This window comes from Electrophorus electricus, chromosome 3, assembly GCF_013358815.1.
Source record: "Electrophorus electricus isolate fEleEle1 chromosome 3, fEleEle1.pri, whole genome shotgun sequence".
Lineage (NCBI taxonomy): Eukaryota > Metazoa > Chordata > Actinopteri > Gymnotiformes > Gymnotidae > Electrophorus > Electrophorus electricus.
This window is the reverse complement of record NC_049537.1, coordinates 15096315-15104326: the sequence shown is the minus strand read 5'-3', so window position 1 is coordinate 15104326 and position 8012 is coordinate 15096315.

Here is an 8012-nt window from a genome sequence, read left to right as displayed (position 1 = left end):
GACATCGTTAAAGTAGCCATACCCCCACCCCCCGGAGAAGAGCTGACCGGGCTCTCCGGTGGCACCTCGGGAGCCTGACAATCAGTCTAAACACTATCAAACCACATCCGGCTTCATTCCGGCCGCACCGCAGAGCAGAATGCAGAGGTCCTTAGGCACCAGGCGGCCTCTCCTCTCCGGGGGGCTCGCCATTGATTAAGTGACACACTGCATTGCCGTTTCTCATCCTAAAGAGGAGGCCATATTTCCCATTATGAAGGCTGTCTCCGAGAGCCAGGCTGGCCTTCTACTCCTGAACGAAACCGTTCGCCTTTGCCGCCCCAGCTTTTAATAGCTCTAACCTGCCGCTGAGGGGACACCGGTGCCGTTTAAATGTATTCAGCTGACAAGGTTTAGATGAATGAGGCCTGTTTTTTGTTGGTGGGTTTTTTTTGTTTTTTTCTCCTCTCCCCTCCAGCATCTACTGAGCGCTGTAATTACGACTGGCTTCCAAAAATGCATTGTGAGGTCCTCATTAAACTTCGGCTACTGCTCATTTATAAACTATCTAACTCCAGTACAGCAGCAGCTCTGTGTGAGTGTGTGTGCATGCTGCGTGCATGCGTACGGTGGCGGCATGTGGGCAAGCATCTGTCGATTGGTCAGTTTGTGCCTGCATAATGTCTGTTTATCCCACTCTTTAGGTCCACCCTCAAATGAAACACTAGCAAAAAGGTCAAACATCTATGCAATAGTGGCCATTTTTGTAGGGCATAAGGTGATGTCCAGTGTCTCTTTTTCAAGTGTGTTCTCATTTACTTAAAATCCTGTCAACTGTTCCTTAGCACTGAGTCAGTCTACTAGAATTGTGCCTCAGTGCATCAAGGGCCCACTGTAGACTTATTGCTACCAGACCAAGGACAGAATTGCTGCCACCACGCACACACCCCTTACTCGTCAGCCCTTGCCCTGTGATACTAATAGAAAGCTCAATATCCTCTCAGTCCTAAGAGCAAAGTGATTCTGGTGCTTGTGCCAATGAATAGCCCTCCAGAAGAAATGAATGTGTGGCTCTCCAAGGCCTGCCTTCTCCAGTGACTGTGCAAATACAATTGCTGTTGTGCCCTCTCTATCTATGCGTGCCTGCCTGCCTGCCTGCATCGAGTCCTCTTTGTTCTCTCTTTCTCTTCCGGACATCTGAAAACTGTCGTAGAAACTTCTGCGAGAGGTGCCTCTGAACCATAGTAGTCCCATCCATTTAGAACAGTGCTCCCTATTCCTCCAGATAACTACATGAAGTCATTGGGGAGAAAATCATCTCTAACCTAAGCATGGTTAAGGTTCACCTCACCAGGTGAACAATTGCCAAGTCCTTTTGTTGTAGTGGTGCAAAATGTCCTTTCATAGTTATATTAACCTGCTCATGTTATTTGAGGTGAACTTTTCTGGAATGAGAGTTGGAGAGCTGGTTCTTGACTGGAGTTATGCAAATGAGGTTTGAGTGCATGAGCTCTGGGGGCTGGGACTGTGCTTCAACAGCTCCTAACCAACAATCTCTCCCCAATACATGCTAATTTGCTGTGTGTGTGTGTGTGTGTGTGTGTGTGTGTGTGTGTGTGTGTGTGTGTGTGTGTGTGTGTGTGTGTGTGTGAGAATATCTCACAATGCACATGCTGTCAGGGTGGTCAGTAGACTAGTTCCTCTCCCAAGCCATCATGCCCACTATGTATATGCTTGTGTCTCAGAGTCTCATTACCCCATTGTCCAGCCATTAACTCTTGGTTTCTGCAGACCGCTGCATTGAGTCTTTTGCAATGAAGGCTAATGTAACTATTAGCAAAAGTGTCAAATTTAACTTGCTTGTCAGTGTTTGGAATATGCCACCTTTGTTCTAGACAAATGATTTTCTGCTCCCAATAGGAAGTATATTAAATGGGTTTTTACATCTGAAAGAATACTTTACTAATTCATGAACAGTCCATTTAAAACTTATTAAACGGTGTGTGAAATTAATAAATTAAGCTACTGGATGGTGAAATAATTTAACCCTAAATGTATATTTAAATATGCTAGCAAGGGCCATGCTGTCATGATTGATTTTGAATTTAAAGTTACACCAACAAAAGCCCCAGTCCCCTAAGCTATATGTTTTCTATTTTAAACAACTGTCACAGATGATTAATATTTTAAAATTAGTTTCTGCTGGAAGGCTGGTGTAGAACTGCTGTGGGAGTTGTAAGCAAGAATGACAGCAAACAACAGCGTGAGCACGCGCGCGCGCGCGCTCCCGCTCCCTTTAGACTGCTTCCCTGCTTAACCCCTCACACTGTCTCACGAGTCCTGAAATGAACCGACAAGGCGGAGAGAAACGTCGGCTTGATGTATCGCTGTCTCTCGAGTTCCCCAGTGCGCTCGGAAGAACTCGCATTCTTTAGCCAAGTATTTACATTTCTGCGCCACATATTTCTTCCTCAAAGCGACGCTCCTCTTCAGAAGGGAGCTAGTCCAGTAGAAGGAAGCGAAGGCCATGTTTGGACAGCGGTAAGCTACAGAAGATCGCCTACTCGTAGACCACAGCTCTCAAAGCGGCGCGTATCTGCTTGCCTTCGGCTTTTTTGAGTAGTTGCTCTGCGCTAACGATCCCTCACGGTAAAGTACATCGAGCTTGCAAACCAGGGTTATGTCCACACGGAGAGGCCTTGTTGTTCCTCTAATATTAAACGCGCATTTTGCCCACAGTGAGGTCGTTCGTAACTTGTCTCAGTCTGATGCTGTTCCCGTTGACCAGGGTGAACGTGTTTGTCATCATTTAGGCTTAAGTAATCCATTACTGCTATCCATTAACGACTATGCCTTTTATTTTCTGCGATGTGAAATTCACCCAGAGTATTAGCACTTAATTCTGTACCAAGAAAACACCAAGACGACTAGTGCATGCTCTTTGCTGGAGCTTGTAGCTTGAGTATTAAAAACAAGTCTCCACAATCTACTCAGGATTTTTCGTCTGCTGTATGTTGGAGCTTGGGTTTGTCATACTCCTTTTAAGTGTAGGTCTGCCTCACTCCCCTCGCAAACACACCCACAGAGAGAGAGAGACGCACAGCAGTAGCCCTCGGGACATGTATGAAAGCAGATCTCCTTACATGTGCATGGCTGAGCGTGTCAGTTTGTCACCCCTTTAGACTGCCCCCTGTGACTCCTGTAGCATAGCATTCAGCGCCTGCCTGGTGTGGATTACATCTGGATGACACAAACACATGTCATTCTGTAGCCAACACACATATGCAAACGGGGATAAAGCAAAGCCAGCATACACACAAATTCATTTCAGGCTGGCTAAAAAACAATCTACTCTCATACGTCCACACCACAGTGTTTTGCAACTTTATATACTATTCCCCCCAACTAAATTAAAGTTGGAGTAATCAAAAATGACCCCATTCCCTTCCCCTCGTTGCTGGCTGAGCAGAAGCGGCTCATGTTTAATTTGTGACATCATAGTGTAGGATTTTCAGTGGCAGCTCCCTATGCCCACAACATCTTCCTGTTCCTGTGCACATACAGCCTGACAGTCCAGGCCAACATGTACAGTTACAGTGTCTGCAGCTGCAGTAGCAACACACACGCACATGCACCGAAGCGTAGTAAGGAAAGGGGTGGCAGGGCCCCCACAGTAGCAACCTCTCATCAGCACAGCATGTTGTTAGAATGTGTCACACTGCTGTCTGCCACCCCCCTTCTCTCACTCCCTCTCTCTCTCTTTCTCTCTCTCCCCCTCTGAAAGAACATCAAGGACTCCCCTTGCCTCAGCTCAGCCTTCACCACTGAAATGTGATGCTGCTGCCTGTGACAACAACAACAAAAAAAATCAGTTAATTTCCTGTCTTTAATTAATTTAATTAGTCTTAAGCTTTCAGAGTGCTAGGCCTATCTCTGACTCCTTGGTGACGTTACGTGATTGATAGCTCAAGAAATTCGCCCAAAGAGTATTGGCTCTTAATTTCTGCACCGGAGCAGACTAGTTCACTCTGCTGGAGCTTGAAGCTCCAGTCGCTCACGTGCCGGATGACCCTCTTGGACTTCGCCAGCGGCATCTGGACGGTTGGGAAACTCCTCTCCTGGATAAGCCCTTGGAGCGTGTGTAGGTGGAGATAAGACACTAATGTGTTAAGGGAAGCGTGCCTCTGTTGGCCTGCCCTCAGTCTTATGCAATCCTTGATAGGGTTGCGGACTCTGGGACACTCTCACGAGAGAGCGTGACGACTTTTGAACCCACTGCGATCGTTCCAGCGCTGCTAACCTTTAGATAGAGTTCCGGCGCGGCTTGTTTAGCATCAGGTGAGGCATCTCTCCTACTTCCTGCGCATGACCCCGGGTAACAAGGAAGGCTGCACGAGGGGTTGCACAAGCAACGAGGATCGCATGACCATTCCTCATGCCAAAATCGGCACAGGGAGCAGGCGTGTGGGCAGGGATGTTTGAAGGCTTCTGCCTACCAAATGTAACTGGACATTTCAAAATTCACTTTTGAAAGTCAATCGTGATGATCTTGATAGAAACCTGAGGAGAACCTATTTTCCCGTTACATCCATGCTAATTTAAAAAGTGCAAGACACTTTTTTACTACATATGAAACATCGTTTACGTTGGTGGTAACCAAAAATCAGGACAGGGACAGAAAAAGTGCAGGGTAAAAATCATTGGTGTGGAACTAACACCTTCAGTGTACCCTGGAGCCTACTGGAGCTATACAGTGTCCACTGGAGACCGGTTCAACACCCTGGGTTGATTCTGCAGTGTGTCAACAAGACCAACCAGCAATGATTAATTACAGTGTGCCCAAGGACAGCACATAGTATGACCATACTCCTACAGAGGTATCTAGACATGTAACCTACCAGCTAGGTCAAAGTTAACATAATCCTAAAGGTGTCCTGTGGGAAATGTCCCCAAAACTGACTATTGGTGAAGGGCGGATGATGCCAAACATAAATATTCATCTCAACAGATGGGCCATAGACTAGCTGTACATCTATGAGCTGTTTCCTAAAAAGTAGGAGTACCAGTTGAGTGTAGATTTCATGCCAGACCTCAAGCTCAAACATTCTTAATTTATCAGATGTGTGGTTAAAAAGAGCCCAGTGTTTGGAGACGCTTCTGTTAAACCTGTGTTCAAATGCATATTGCATTAATCTACCTCAAAAGAGCTGGTCTCCACCCAGTTAGCATTTTCACGCTATGCAGTCCCTGAACCCAGAAGGGTCGGGTTGCGCCAGGGTTAAAGCAGGTCGGGCCATTTGCTAGCACCAGGCTGTGGAGCCAGGGAGCTCATCTCACTCAGCTCAGGCCAGGGCTAGCGCCAGTCCCCCAAGGAGCATCCTGCCATAAGCTATCCCATCCTCCAAGCAACCTCCATGCACTCCTGTCTGCCCGGTGCTCTCACTGCTGAGACAGCCACCCGTGTGCTATTCATCTCCAGCAGTGGGCCCACTTGTATGCATGACCTCGACGCTGCACATCTGCGCAGTGTTAGTGTTGCTTACAGACTTTTTTGCTCTGATGCCAAGCATCAGGGTAAAAATCCTTGCAATACAGCCAGCCAAGAAGTAAGATGATGTATATAATGCACAGTATTGATATTATCTTAACAAAGATAATAATATCTCTTGGAATGTCTTTGCTGTTAGCTTGGGAACACCATGGGTTGCACATTTTTTGGTCCCAAGAATTCTGATAAAACAATTGATGATCTTTTGACTGTGGTGTTACTGGAAAAATCACACCCCTCTTACCTCCTTAGCCAGGTTTTCAAATATTGTTTTCAAACATCTTTTTAGACTGTATTGATGTAGCAAATGTCATGCTTGAATGTCATGTGTTAGACATTTTCTCCACATGTCTGTAAATTTTTCACTGACCACATACTTTGTTTTCTCCTCAACTGTACAGACGGATCACATGTGCATCGTTTTGCATCTGTTAAACGGATGCAGACATTTCCCCCTTCCTTTACACTGAGCTCATGGGCTGTTATCGTCGTCCTCAAGTGCTCTGTTCAGACGCTGTCGTGGAAGCGGCACCAGCTAGCTTTCTAGCATTCGGACGGCGATGACTTCTGGCTCATCACACAGGGAGCTCTGAGAGCGAAACCGTAAAAACCAGCTCCGGCTCAGAGACGGTTCCCTGCCCGGAGATGCTTCTAGGCAGCTCACCATGCAGACAACGAGACAGAGGCCCAAGGGACATTCATGGTCTGATTAATTCCAAACGTGACGTCTGGATGGGCATAATAGTCTCAAATCCCTACTGGGAAAGAAGGTATGCATTTAAGAGTGTAGAGGTGCAGCAGTGTCGATTGCTAATGTTGGGGCCCTGATGATAAAAGTCAAGCTCATTAGAAAGGAGGTGATGAGAAGGCTGAAGAGCATTGTTGTGCTTGCTCAGGTCCAAAATTAAAGTCAGGCCCCTAAAACTATTGGGAAGAAACATGCACTTCTACGATATTCACAGAACCTCCTAATTCTAGTAAATCATACGAGAGTGGATTTAGACGCCTGGCCTAGTCATGTTGCTCTTGTGGTCTTGACTGAGCGGGCTTTGGCAGAAACATGGACCCGCCGCGTGGGATTTTCCTGCTACAGTTACATGGATCAATGCATAACACATGACCTGCCTTGGGTGCATGTTTTATAGTGAAATGCCTCGCTCCAACAAGCCTACCACAACTCCTCTCTCACTCTCTCCCTCACTCACAAATGCATGCAAACACATTTTTCTCCCCAAGTCAACAGTGATCTACGGCAAGAGGCAGTAAACACTAATTTCTGAGTCAAAACTGAATACTTGCTCTTCAGTAAGGTCCAAATCTAACTGGAATAGCTTTGAATCTAAATGTTAAAAGCACTATAATTGTTGGTAGTTATTGTGTGATGGTGTAGGTATAGATACAGTATTGCTTAAGAAATCAGTGGATTAGTTAAAGGTAGCATGAAAACTATTTCCCCTGCCAGAACTATGAAGTGTAACAAACTGTGGCATTTCAAGTTATTTAGTGAAAATACTGAATATCATCATCAAATGATGCCTGAGATTTGAATAACTGTATAACACATTGCATGAGACGTGAAACAAACAACTCAAAAATTGTCAAAAAGTGGGACAGGTAGATTAGCAAATCAGTGTGACTGCGACGTGTGGGTGATCATATCACAGCTGCGGGCAGGGCCTCCTTTAAAACCGCCATACACAATGCCGTTCTCACGGTATCATGAGGGTAATGCATGAAATGAAGCGTGCCTGTCACCGACGACTTCTCGACAGTGTGATCTCAGCTCCCCACCTGCTGTTCCCCATCGTCTCATCACCGGGACTCCCATAAAACCTTCCCAAGTTTTTTTTTTTTTCTTTTCAAACTTCTCGCGAAGTCATCTATGGCCGCAATATGATTCTCACGTCTTTCCGTGTGCTTCGTGTTCCACGGTGTCGTGCGTGCTCTTTCTCCTGTTGTGTATTTAAATGACTCGCATTCGACCTCCTGTTCCGTTTAAAGGCCGTACTGCCTCCACATCACGGCCCGGTTGCGTTAATTCGGATCGTTCTGTTCGCATTCCTCTGCCGAATAGATATAGAAGTTTCACCTCCTATGTTTAAATACATCCCAGTAACCCAGAGGTGATGATACATGCATAATTTGCACCTCTTTTCGGATTTGTGGAAGACTTATGGTCAACATCCTCTCTCTCTCTCTCCTTCCCTCCCTCCCTACAAGATAAAGGCTTCCAGAGTCCAGACGTTTTTCTCGGAAAAACACCTTTGATGATATCACCGCTCCTTCGCTTGGCACTTTTGCAACGATTTTTGCTGTCAAGTAACGTAAACGTTTCCCGCGCGCTGCTGAAATCTTTGCCGAGACGTCACGCGAGCAGCGAAAGATTCTTGTGATGTCTCTCTTAAAGATTGCGACTTTAATCCTGTAGCATATCCGTCCTTTATTATTTATTTAATAATAATGAATATTTGCACATAGATATTTA